Here is a 13612-nt window from a genome sequence, read left to right on the forward strand (position 1 = left end):
GCAAGAGGCACTAGCTGACTCGGAGGTTTTCTCCACCCACTTCTTGAGGGAAGAGGACTCTGAACAGGAATGTGCAACGTCTTGCCAAACGTCCGAGAGACGGGTCCCGCGCATCACCTTCACTCCGGAGGACATGCTCATCAAGAGCACATCTCATGACCGACCATTATACTTCACGGGGTACGTCGGTTCATCGAAGGTAGATCGATTTTAGGTCGACCCAGGGTCTGCGTTGAGTATCGTACCTTTGAAATTGATCAAGCACTTGGGGATACCGCCAAAACGCCTATCCTCGACTACGACGACCATCTTTGGCTTCAACGCCACAGGGACTCGGCCGCTCGGCAAAATCCACCTGAAATGTCGAATAGGCGATATGAAGACGGAGGTGACATGCTACGTCATCGATGCCGAGCCTTCCTACAACGTGCTCTTAGGACGCCCGTGGACGATTACGAGCGAGTGAAGACAGTAGTGGCCGACAGACAACCCTTTAAAGGCGTCGAAAACTACTTCACGGATTCTCTGCTGTACCAGGACCCCGACGTGCCGCCAGCAGAGGAGCCGGAGAGCGACAACGAGGTAGACAGCGAGCCCGAGTACGGCGACAGCCTAATCCTGAATGATTTCGAGTCAATTGTAATCGGTTACGAGAGTCACAATGTAACCAACACTGTTCAGGCGGAGGAAGTTATCATGAATGAGAAGTCCAACTTTGCTTATTTGTCATCTTGCTCCACATTCGAGGATGATGCGCCCAATAACCTCTACAGTGAGCCTTCCATACACTTGCCAGTATGCTCGTCATACGTCGCCAAAGCACAGCCGATCAAGTCATCACAAGCTGTGCTCGTCGTGCCCACAGGGAATAGGTATCGAAAAGATATCATCTTCGGTCGAATCGATTATCCCCTACGCATGCTATGGGACGAATTTGAAGACGAGGACCCGGCGCCCCAGTTTTCGCAATACAGTCAAGTTACGAAGCGCATGATGAGCGACATGGGGTATGACCTCACTCGTTTGGAGGGCCTGAATTACGACCGAGGACACAGGACGGTCATCCGACCCACCTACATACCCAAGGGGAAACCCTCAAATTATTTCAACAAGACTCGGAGAGGCTTAGGCTACTCCTCCTCCTCGTCAGATTGGTGTTTTTACGCCAACGAGGATTCCGACTATGCATGCTTGGGGGATCAATCATCAACAACCTTGGCATGGGACTCGGATGTCAGCGTGAGGGATCTGTTCGATAGCCTTACAATCAACATGGCTACTATAGATCCCACAAGTTCCACTTTACGACGAGACGTAGGATCGCCATGTTAACGCCCAGTGGAACAGTCGCTTCGAGCAACGTGAACCACCGACCGAAGATGAAATCCTCCAGGTGAACATGGGTAGTGAGGCGAATCCCAAACACATATTCATCAGCGGTAGTTTGCCTCCCTAGGAAAAAGAGGACCTCATTGCTCTCATACGGGAATACATTGATGTCTTCGCTTGGAATTATGAGGACATGCCTGGTCTGGATCCGCGGGTCACCATGCATCGCCTCAACATCAGCCCAGACGCCAAACCAGTCAAGCAACAGCAGAGGCGGTTTCGCCCTCAGATCATGGAGGCAATCGAGGCCGAAGTGAAGAAACTAATTGAATCCGGTTTCATCAGGGAAGAACAACACCCCGACTGGGTGGCCAATATTGTTCCGGTCCTAAAGAAAAACAGTAAGATTCGCATCTGCATCGACTTTAGGAACCTTAACACTGCGTGCCCCAAAGACGAATTTCCCCTGCCCATCACGGATGTCATCATTGACAACACGTGCGGATTTGAGAGGATGTCCTTCATGGATGATTTCTCGGGGTACAATCAAATCAAAATGCACCCCAAGGACGAGAAGCACACTTCATTCAGAACCCCTATGGGGGTGTACTGCTACACCGTTATGCCCTTCGGACTCAAAAACACTGGCGCAACCTACCAACGCGCCATGAGTATGATTTTTCAAGATCATCTACGGAAGACGGTCGAATGCTATGTAGACGACCTGGTCATGAAGAGTCGCCATAAGGAGGACCACCTCCAAGACTTGAAGGCTATGTTCGAACTCATGAGGACTCATCAACTCAAGATGAATCCTACTAAGTCATTCTTAGGGATGTCTAGTGGCAAATTCCTCGGTTTCGTCGTCACGACGAGAGGAATCCGGATCGATCCAGACAAGGTGCGAGCTATTCAAGAGCTTCAACCGCCCCGAAATCTTAAAGAGCTAAGAGGCCTTCAAAGACGACTGGCTTACATCCGAAGGTTCATCTCAAATCTCTCGGGCAAATGTCAACCCTTCTCTAAGCTGATGAAGAAAGGTACTTCCTTCGTATGGGACGAGTCTTGCCAACAGGCCTTTGAGGAAATCAAGGCTTATCTCTCAAACCCGCCTGTCCTTGCGGCGCCAATCTCAGGGAGGCCATTCCTCATATATATACGGGCCATAGAACATTCTCTAGGTGCCCTCTTGGCACAAAACGACGAGGCAGGCCACGAACAAGACATCTACTACCTGAGCAGAACCTTGCAAGGCGCCGAACAGCGATACCCAATGGTCGAGAAGGAATGCTTGGCCTTAGTATTCACCATCCAAAAGATGCGGCACTACCTGGTTGGCCAAACAATCCATGTCATCTCCCGAATGAACCTCATCCGAGTCTTCATGACACAACCTGCAGCGCTAAACTGGCGCCTAGCCAGGTGGGCACTCCTACTATCTCAGTATGATATCCACTTCATGCCACAAAAATCAGTCAAGGGACAAGCTATCTGCGATCTCATGGCTAGTCACCTGCTGGGGGCGAAAACCGACCTATTTGAAGAACACGCATGCGGACGCTCTCGCATTGAGCACGTGCTCCGTACCAAGAACACGCATGCGGACGCTCTCGCATCCTTGGCAGCTAACTTGGCCCAGCCTTTGGGAACGACCCAACGAGTCACAGTCGCCAGCCGAAAACTCTTTCGACTAAAAGACGTCCCAGAAGCGAACGCCACCCATCAAACCCCGGATCAGCCTGATCAGGAAGATTGGCATCTCCTGATCATCGATTACGTCCTATACGGTATGTTGCCCAAAGACGCAAGGGAACGAGAGTCTATCCGAAGACGTGCCTCGAGGTTCTACTATGATTCAACCACTAAGACGCTATATCGGAGGTCATACGACGGCTTGTTGCTTCGATGTCTTTCAAAGGCAGAGGCGCAAGAGGCCCTACGCGAGGCCCATGATGGCGCGTGCGGGGCTCATCAGCCTGGACCCAAGCTTTGGGATCGCCTGCGGAGGATAGGCTACTTTTTGCCTGGGATGGTTATCGACGAAGTCGTTTATGCGAAGCACTGCTACGAATGCCAAATCCACGCCAACTACATGCACCAACCTCCTGAAGATCTGCATCCGACGAGGGCATCTTGGCACTTCGAAGCATGGGGGATGGACATAGTCGGACCAATATCTCCGCCATCGGCGAAAGGCCATCGCTTCATCCTCGCAATCACCGACTACTTCTCTAAGTGGGCCGAAGCCGTCCCCTTAAGAGAGGTCAAGACTAATGACGTGATCAAATTTATCAAACACCATGTCATATACTGATACGGTGTACCCCGGCGTATTATTCATGATAACAGCACGCAATTCGTTAGCCATGGATTCACCAGGTTCTGTGACAAATTCAGAATACAGAACCTCTCTTCCACGGCCTACAACCCTTCGGTGAATGGTTTGGCCGAGGCCTTCAACAAGACAATCATCAAGATTTTGACCAAGCTAACTTCCACTAGCAAACGCGATTGGAATGAAAAGCTGGGTGAAAGCTTATGGGCGTATCGCACAATGGTTCGCACACCGACTGGCAGCACGCCCTATTCATTGGTATACGACTGTGAAGCCGTGTTGCCCTTAGAGATTCAAATTCCATCCCTCCGCGTCGCCCTAGCAGCAGGGATGACTGTGGAGGATAATCACCAATGACGACTCGCAGAGCTCGAAGCGTTGGACGACAAGCGACTAGAAGCTCAGCAGCACATTGAGTTCTATCAAGCCCGAATGGCCAAGGCTTTCGATAAGAAAGTCAAACGTCGAGCCTTCAAGGAAGGAGAGCTGGTACTAACCATTCGCCGACCAATGATCCTCACTTCCAAGAAGAAGGGCAAATTCCAATCCAAATGGGAAGGACCGTTCGTGGTAGAGACGGTCTATTCGAATGGAGCCTATCGTCTCATCAAGCCAAATGGCGATAAGATTATAATGCCCATCAACGACAAATACTTGAAGAAGTACTACCCTTAGTTCTTCTTCCCAAACTCCCATGAGTGCATGAGTCTAAACTGGTCCTCACATCCTCCAACTGGTATAAGAGGTTAAACTGCTCCCTACGCTTCCGCTTCTCGAGTTAAGTTCCCAGTACAGGCGAACCGCTCAGGTCAGGCGAGCTTAATAATTTAGGCGCTTTCATTTCTTGAGCTAAGTTACCAGTACAGGTGAACCACCCAAACCAGGTGAAACTAGCATTTCAGGTGGGCTGCATCAAACTCCCACTCGGTCAAACCTTCAAATAGTTAGGACCAAAGCCATAATCCCCCGCCAATCCTCTTCAATAGGATGGCGGGACCCCCGCTGTCACTTCTGACAAAATCAACTTACCAATCCTCTTCAAAAGGATGGTGGGTCCTCAAAATCGTTCCAATCACGACAATCCCTGTCACGTTAACGAACACCTCTGACAAAATTAACTTACTAATCCTCCTCAAAAGGATAGTAGGTCCCCATAGTTGCTCCAATCGTGACAAGACGCCATCAGGTTAATGATTACCTCTGATGATCGGCGCCGTTATTCCTAAGAATAACACAGCCTAAGTAATGACTTACCATGCGACGTGTTATTACTTCGGTCGATAGTCACACTCTTACGTCCCTGAACTACTTGACCTATACCGGATATCCTAACTTACCCTTAGGATAACCGAAGGGTAGTAGCCTACCACGTGACGGCTCCTACAGTAATTAATCGTCACATTCCTACATCTCTGAACGATTCGATTATCGCCTATGTCCTCGCCCACCCAGGCAACAACTCGCTGAATGGTGGGTCAAAATTGGGTTCTTCAGTTGGCCAAATGCAGAAAAAACTGTTCTCTGCTTCAAGCTAAGTGTTACCCCCTCAGTTCCACTCGAGCTGCAACGCGAAGGTCGGAGTTAATCCGACCCCACGTCGTGAACGGCCAAGAACAGGAAATGAGCCTAATGACTAACTCTAAAGCAGAGTAGTCAAAAAGCTCGCCATATCGCTGGAGATGGCATGAGCAGCTCGACCCAAACGCCAAGACAGCGTAGGCGAATCCAACATGAAAACAAAATACAGGTCGAGCATATATCCACACCAGAAAATAAAAGAGAAAAGGAAATGGTGCATGAAAAGTAGAGGATAAGCAAAGCAAAGAGCCACTACGGGCCAAAAGTACATATATAAAGTTTCAAAGTTATGATGCAACCCGTATCAACTAAGTTACAAAAAAAGGGGGAACTTAGACAACGTGGGCGTTACAGGAACTTCAGCAGGCTAAAAGCAGCGATCTTGGCCTTGACCGCCGCAAGATCCGCCTCACGCTGGATCCTCACCCTCTCCTTTTTCTCCTGTTGCAGCTTGGCGAAGGCCACCTCGCCATCTTCTTCCTCCTGGCGAAGAAGTTGGAGCGCCCTGTCCACCGCTCCGGCAGCCTGGCTGAGCCTCATCGCCTCACGCTCAAGCTCCCGCAGCCTTGCCTCGCCGCGGAGAGAGCCGGTGTCCTCAAAGAAGGCGGCGTCCAAATAGGCGTCCATCTGGTCCAATACCGCCTGATGCCGCTTGCGTAGACGTTTGAGCTCGGCCTCCTTCGCCTGGATCCGCTTCGCCCGCTCCTCACGCTCGAGCATGAGGCGCATCGAGAGAGGCAGTGGCACGTCCAAAAGGTCGTCGTGTACCATCTCCTCGAGGCGGTACATCCACCCCTCCACGCGACCAAGTGCCCGCTCACACCACCGTGCGAGCGAGGTACCGCCCTCGCGGTGGACCGCCCTTAGACCCGCTTCCACGAGGAGAAGCGCGTCATAGTACCTCTCTCCGCCCTCGCCGACGGAGATAGCAATCCCGTGCACCAAACCCTCCAACTTCTGGAGGGCCTCGAACGCAGGATGAGCCGTAGGGTCTGGGGCAGAAGACCCCTGGATCGAACTTGTGGGACTCCATGTCGACTTCCAGACATGAACCAGGCAAAACTCCATGTCGACTTCCGGACCTTCTCGTAGCAATGTTTCCAGCCTTATCATACGCGACTCCAAGAGACGGAGCTTCTGCATGCAACGTGTAGCAAGCCGATTTTCACCCGACCGCCTAAAGTCGACCACGCGATCCAAGAGAGATTGCCTGAAACCGTCAAAGCTGCCCATGCCAAGGTTGACGAGGGAAATCACCTGCCTCACGACATTCTTAAACTCTTCGATGCGAGCCTGCAAGGGCAAGGATTCGAAGGAAGCAGGCTCTTGATCCAGAGCGATCGCCACAATGGGCGGAACCTCGAGATAGGGTTCGGTTCCCGGCTGAGGAACGGAGCCTGAGGCAGCGGAAGTCGCAGGGCCTTCAGATTCGTCGTCAGATATTAGGATGGGCTCGGCCGCATGTTCTTCGGCAGTCGGCGCCTCTTCTCGATCTGAGAAACACAACAATAACACAGGGAAGAATCAAAGGAAGAATACCTGCTCAACCCACGCGAAAGTCGGGACGAAAAGATACCTTCGGCCACGGCGGCCTCAGCAGTGCCCGAAGAAGATGGCTCCTTCCTTTTCTTAGAAGCAACTCTCTTTACCTTCGGTGCCATTATGGGTACGATGAAAAGAAAACTTAGGTTTCCTCTGGGGAAGACAATGAAAGAAACTATAGCCTCTCTTAACAGAGGGTGAGGGCGTTAAATACTCTAAAAAGAAATCCTAGGTGGTTACTCACCACTCGATTGGACCGTTCAGGGCTAAAACAGTCGAGAGTAAGGCCGAACAAATCGGATCTCACCTGGATGGCCAAGATCCGACGGTTCCTAGACACGATCTTCAGCAACGGTCCTAACTGGGCACGATGGACGAAGAGCCCCACTACGCCACATTTAATGCGAAACGACGTGCCCACGTCCTCCTGGCTGACATACACATGGATCAGTACGTGGCCCACTGAAAACGGGGTCCACCCGACGTCAAATTCGTCGTTGAGGTTCCCGCAGAAACGGGGTCCACCCGACGTCAAATTCGTCGTTGAGGTTCCCGCAGGCCAAAATCAATTGGATCCGCATGCCCCTCTGGAACTTAAGTCAGCTCCCAATCCGCCTGCGGATGAAATCCGCCCGCGAAGAAAACAAACTTGCGGCCGAAATTCGCCGACAGCTGAGAACACCCCTGCAGCTAAGACTCTCTAGCTAACGCATGTTAAAAAAATGGAACATGCACAGAAGTAATAGTGATCAAAAGCGAAAAGGATAATTTCATTCATAAAGAAATCCTATTACAACGGGGAATTAAAGGCAAATTACAAAGCTTTCAACCGCAGTTCCGCCTCACGAATCTCTCCGGCTAGGGGAAGCTCAAGCTTCCTTAGGACCTCTCGACGAAGATCTTCCTCGGTGCGTGAGACTAAGTCTTGAACGGCATCTTTGACCTCCTTGAGAGCTCGGTCTTTCTCCTCAACAAAACCGGCGACCAATTGCCGACGAGACTCAATGTCCTCCAACTCCTTTGCCGCCTGCTCACGAGCCTTCTCTCGGGTGACCAAAGAGGCCTGTGCGTCAGCTATAACTTGTTTTAGTTCCTCTATCTCGGAGGATAGGCGAGAAAGACGGTTATCGGCTGTCTGTTGCTCGTAGGCCACTCGTGCATCCTCAGCCCTTGGCCTGCTCCAGCTCAGCAGACAACCTTGTCTCTAGTGACATGGTCTCATTTAGGCGGCGATCGCGATCTTCCACTACTGCTCGGACTTCGTCGGAGCGAGATCAACAATTGCGGAACTCTGCGCACGAAGGGCGCGCAACTGCTGGATAGCCTCCTCCACTTCTTTCAGACGGGAAAAGTACGGCTTCGCCGCGGTGGCGCCAAGCCTCTTGATTAAGAAGAACATGTTGTGATCGAGGTCCTCCTTAAGATCCTCGAAAGGACAACTCTCCTCCAAGACGAGTTTGATGCAGTCAGCCAAGGTGTCTTGAAAGTTAACCAAGGCTCGGGCCGCACTCCTCTTCCGCAAACGTTCCAAGGGAGAAAGGGCGGCTTCCTCCGCCAAAGCCGGTATGACCCACAGCGTCACTAGCCACTACAGATGAAGAAGCGGCCACCAACCGAGTGGAAGTTCTCCTTTGAATCAGAGACTCTTGCGACAAGGGTTCACCCCCAATCGGTGCTCCCGTAGGAGTGGAGGTTTCCTCTTGTTGACCGGACCTGTCCTCAGGAGCCAACGCCTCCTCCTCGCTAGATAGCACCTCATGAAACGAGACGTCGTCATCCGCCTCTAATTCACCCATTTCTCCGGCCGAATGACCCTCCTAAGAAGGAGGATCCTCCTTGCCAGTAGCTTCATGAGAAGGGCCAACTACGGAGGCAAAGAGAAGATTGACAAATGCCCCTTCGGCTCAGAAGGATCAACAACACTTAAACCTATGCTTACCTGAATCACCGGGCTCTTTTCCGTTTTCATCCGAAGGGATGGAGATCACTCTCTCGGCTGCACCTGCGCAAATTAGACACAAATGTCAGAAGATACAGATCCGGCTTTGTACCCGAGAGTACCAAAAGTTATTACCTCCGGGTGCGGGCGTAGGAGTCGTTGAGACCCCCGCCTGTGACCCCACACCACATGGAGGAGGAGTGTCCTTCGAAGTCATCGGAGCCGCCTTCGATACGGCAGAAGAGGTAGACCGAACAGCTCCAGCCCCAGAGGCAGCATCATCCTGACCCTCCGCCGCTCTGGCAGCCTCCACAGTTTCCTCGCAACGGGCCTTCTTGGCCGCTTCCACTCTGGAACCCTCCGCCGCCATCTCGAAGTACGGAGAGGCCTTCTGGGAGGACCCCCCTGCTCTGCCAAACACGAGCCCTGGAACCAGAAGGCTTCGGGATTAGCGCTGGCACCCCGATAACACCGGCAGTACAGGAGAGTATGATGCAAATCACGATCCTTCACGGGTAGTTCAAAACGGGCATGGGTACCGCCAGCATGAGTCCAGACCATCCTTGAGCTCCATCCACCAGTCCTCCTTCGAAGTGCAGGTGGGGATTGGCGTTGCCCACGTACAACTGGTCGTACCCGAACTGGCAGGCAAACCTGCAAAGGATATACGGCTTGAGATAGCATACAGAACATGTTCGTAAGATGTGATACCCCGGCCGAATGTTCACCAACCAGCAGAAGACGCCACATGATAGAACCGTGTGATGATCCGCCGTCGGCGCATCTCTAAGAGACTCCCCGTAGCCTCCTCCACTGAAATAAGGAGATGATCCGCCGTCGGCGCATCTCTAAGAGACTCCCCGTAGCCTCCTCCACTGAAATAAGGAAAGAAACAGCGGAAATTATAGTGAACGAAGTGGGAAAGCGTCTTCCATGTGTCGGGAATGTCCCTGCACTTCCAAGAGCACCTCTCCAAGCGCTCGACGAACGGAACAAACCTATCTCCCGGAAGAGTCGCGGGGGCGCTCATCAAGCATTCGCAGTGGTAGACGAACCACGCCATCAAATAAGTGTTCGGCAACCCCACCCTAGGATTGGGGGTCCTGATGACCTCTCCGTCCCCCTCATTGATAGTCGATACACGACAAAATTGGGTCGTCAGGGTGCGAAGCCCCCGATGGATACATGCTACCATCGCCGACACCAAGGAATAGGACTTCCCATAGGCTAAGCAAACCGCGGGGTACACGACTTCCATGGGAAGAGCCTCAAAAGAGTGAGTGGGGACTACACACCTCTTTAGCCACAACATGAGGTACCCCGCAAACAGGGCCTTCCTAGATATAGGAGACTTGGCCTGGTGGTGGAACGAGTGGAAAACCATTCCAGACTTGAACCCGCCCTCGTCATGCTCGAGGACTACGGTGGCTTCCCCTTCGGCCATTCTCCTTTCCACTTCAGCCTGGTCACATCTGCTCAACGGCAGAGCAGGCCTCCCCTTAACATCATTCTTAGGGAATAGATAATCAGCCCAATTCTTGTGGCTGATCCCCGGGGCCTTTTTCTTCTTACCTTTGTGATCAACCGCCCCTAAGGTATTGAGACATATGTGATAGTGACAGAGCAATTCTCACAAAGTCTCGACCACCAAAGGGGAGCGGTCAGAAAGCTGGTTGATCTCATCTTGACCAGGAACGTACTCCTCATACGGAAAGTCTCCCAATGGCAGTCCCGACACATCGTACATCTCGTGAAGGGCTATGCCGAGCTCACCATTGGGGGTGAAAAATGTGCCACTATCCGCACAATACAGCTCAAAAATGCTGTGGAACTGGGAAGCAATAATCTTCAGACCGTGCCGAGTGGCCTGAATGGCCGAATACAACTCTGAGTTCACAAGATCAGAGTTCTCGGACAGAATATAGTCAGTAATCTTGGACCACCAAGTCTTGCTGCCAGGCGCAGAGTAGATCCACCCCGGAGCTCTGAAATCCTTCGGGGGAAATTTCCCGCCGGCTTGAAAGAAGCGATGACGGAAAGTCTCTGCGACCGCTGTCGTCTCCCCAGGAGGCGCCTCATTAGAAGGTAGACCTGGACGTAGGCCAGTCACCCGCTTACAAGAACTCTCTAGCCCGTACCCAGCCGTGGAGCCTGTAAAGACGCCGCAAGTCACCCCGTCTTGAGTAGGGGTCAAATCCCAATTCATTGTCCTCGAAACCTCAAGGGAGCGCAGCTCGACGATAGAGAACCCTCTCGGCATGTTGGGAAGGTAGTAGTGAGCCCCGTCCATTGCGCGAAGCTACCTGCTCTCCTTGATCAGCAGGGCGGAAGAATCAGTCGTAGCGTCACCGAACAAGAACTGGGGCTTGTGTAACTCTGTCCTGGCCTTGTCTGTCAACACCGCGTCGGTGGTCAAGTCACGCAGCGTTAGATGGTGCCCGTCAGTGACTCTCTTTATCAAGCCATCCGGCTTATCGGCAGAGAACACATGCACCGGATTCAAGGAAGGAAATTGGGGAGGCGCCGTATAGCCTGTGCCTCCGGCGAGACCGATGGCCACGCCCTTTGGAAGAGCTTCATCAGAAAAGGTCGCTGCAAGAGAGAACCAAAGAGTGAGGATAGGATCCGCCCTAAAGGTAGATCCGCCAATCAAGTAAAGACGAGCTAATTCGCCTGTCAGAAGGCGAAACCCGCTCAACTAGAACGAGATCCACCTGTGAAAACGATGCTCCCCTTTTACCAAAGGAAAAGTCTAACTCTCCTATCAAAAACGAGTTCGCCTTCGCCCAATAAAGGTCGATTTCGCCTGTAAAGGCAGAAATCGTCCTTTATGAGTAAATACAAAATCCGCCCAAAAAGGGGGCGACTTTGCCCTAAGTCGGGGAAACTACCAAAAGATGATTGAATCCAAGGGAGACAAGCGATGCTCATCCCCCAAACCCGACGTCTGTAACCTACGCAGAGTCGTCAGACTAACCTCTTGACTTACCCAAGTGTGTATCAGGTATGCTGACGGGTGCGTCGGCGGCGAGGCGGTCGGAATAGCGTCCGGGACCTCCTCCTTTTGCAACACACCTCTTGGATTTCGGCGCCATTGAGGTAATTAAGCGGGAACTCTTTCTCCTTAGAAAATTTTCAAGATTTTCGAGCACGGTAACCCTCAAAGGAAGAGAACGACATTTTTTAAAAAAGCGGAGTTGCCAACGTGGCCACGATCGTCCTCAAAAAGCGAAGCACCGGCGGATGAGAGATGTAACCACGATCGAAATCAACGGCCCAGATTGCCCCCCGACATTTCGAAGTGCCACGTCAAGACCGGAAACGGGCCGATCGAGGACCCGGAACCCGAGTCAAAATTGACGGTTGTATCCAACGGCCGGGTTCGAAAACTACGGCCACGATTCAGACGAGGCGCACGAAGCTTACGTCAGAGAAGCACGAAGCCCACCAGCGGACGCGTGGCTCACCCACGCTGAACCTAGTCTCGCCCGAAAGGAAGGGTCTCGCCTGCGAAAACTCGACCCGAATCCGTGAGTCGAACAGAAATCCACCTCCAAAACCCAACTTCGCCTGAACGGCTCATTCGCCCTTGGAGACCAATGACAAATAACACAACTTGTCCCAAACTTGGAACCGCCAACGAGATGACCTCGCTAAAGCCCACGCCTCGAATGGCTGAGGTTTAGAGTAGAAATCTTAGCATCAAGTCTAAGAGAAACTACTCGACAACTCATCATACTGAGGGGAATAGTATGGCTAGCCCGATTCAAACGGTAATCGGTAAAGGCATATCAAACCCGTTGATAGCTGAGGGTTTGCTAAAAATCCTAAATGAAACCAAATGTACTTGTCTCGCCAAAACTTCTTTATTCAAAGTATTCCAGACCACACGCAAGCCGGTTTAGGTCTGAAAATTTTGAAGGGGGTCTTGTAGACGGTAAAAAATACCTCCGTAAACTTGCAATAAATCCGCCTGTAGGGGAAGCCGCCCAAAGCCACGCGAATTCACTCTTTATCACAACTCGCCTAACCGAGTCTGTAGTCGAATCCGCCAACAAACCTCAAGGCCGCCAACACAGCCAGGTACCTGCTACCCCGCGTGCTGAGGCGGGCTTTCCCACTCCTCTCGACCCGAAAGGAGAGGGCACAGTACTCCAAGGCCGTCAAGTGGCCGCTCTTAGTACGAATGATTGGGCAGGTGTCGAGTCGACCTGAACATTCATAAATGTAGCTCACTTCGGTTGTCCGAGTCAGGAGTCGGACCCGCCCCCATTCGGCGAAGCTGCCCATGCCCACTCGAGTACCGGGAACCCGCTCTCCCACCTCTCTCATCCTGAAGAGAGAAGACATGGTATTCCAGGCCCGCCGAATGGCCGCTCACGGTACAAGTGATCGGACAAAACGCCAAATCAACCTGCACCCTCATAAATGCGACTTACCTCACTTGTCCAAGCGAGAGGCGAGAGCCGCCGATGCTCAGTGGGTTGGTCAGGTCCACTCGAGTACCTGACAGCCGTTGTCACACGTACGAGGAGGGGCTTTCCCATTCCTACATAACGTGATGCAAAACACGGCTCCTCGAAGGACCGCTCATGGTACGGGTGAACAGTAGAATATCTCTGAAGCAACGTATGGTCACATCCCATAATTCAGGGGACAGCAGAACTGTCTCTCTTTCATTTAAGAGCCTCTTCCAACAACCTTTAAAAGGAGGTCGGAAAACTCTGAGAAAAAGGATCGAGAACATCATCGAGAAATCGAGACCAAGCTGTTTGCATAATCCTTGCATTACAGCACCACTGCTTAGTTCTGAGCCCTGGTCGCCGGCGAACTAACAGATCCGAACTCTATCGACTCGAGCTTCTACTGCGTACTGAAGCTCTCCAGCA

Source organism: Asparagus officinalis, chromosome 8 (assembly GCF_001876935.1).
Source record: "Asparagus officinalis chromosome 8, Aspof.V1, whole genome shotgun sequence".
NCBI classification, from domain to species: domain Eukaryota; kingdom Viridiplantae; phylum Streptophyta; class Magnoliopsida; order Asparagales; family Asparagaceae; genus Asparagus; species Asparagus officinalis.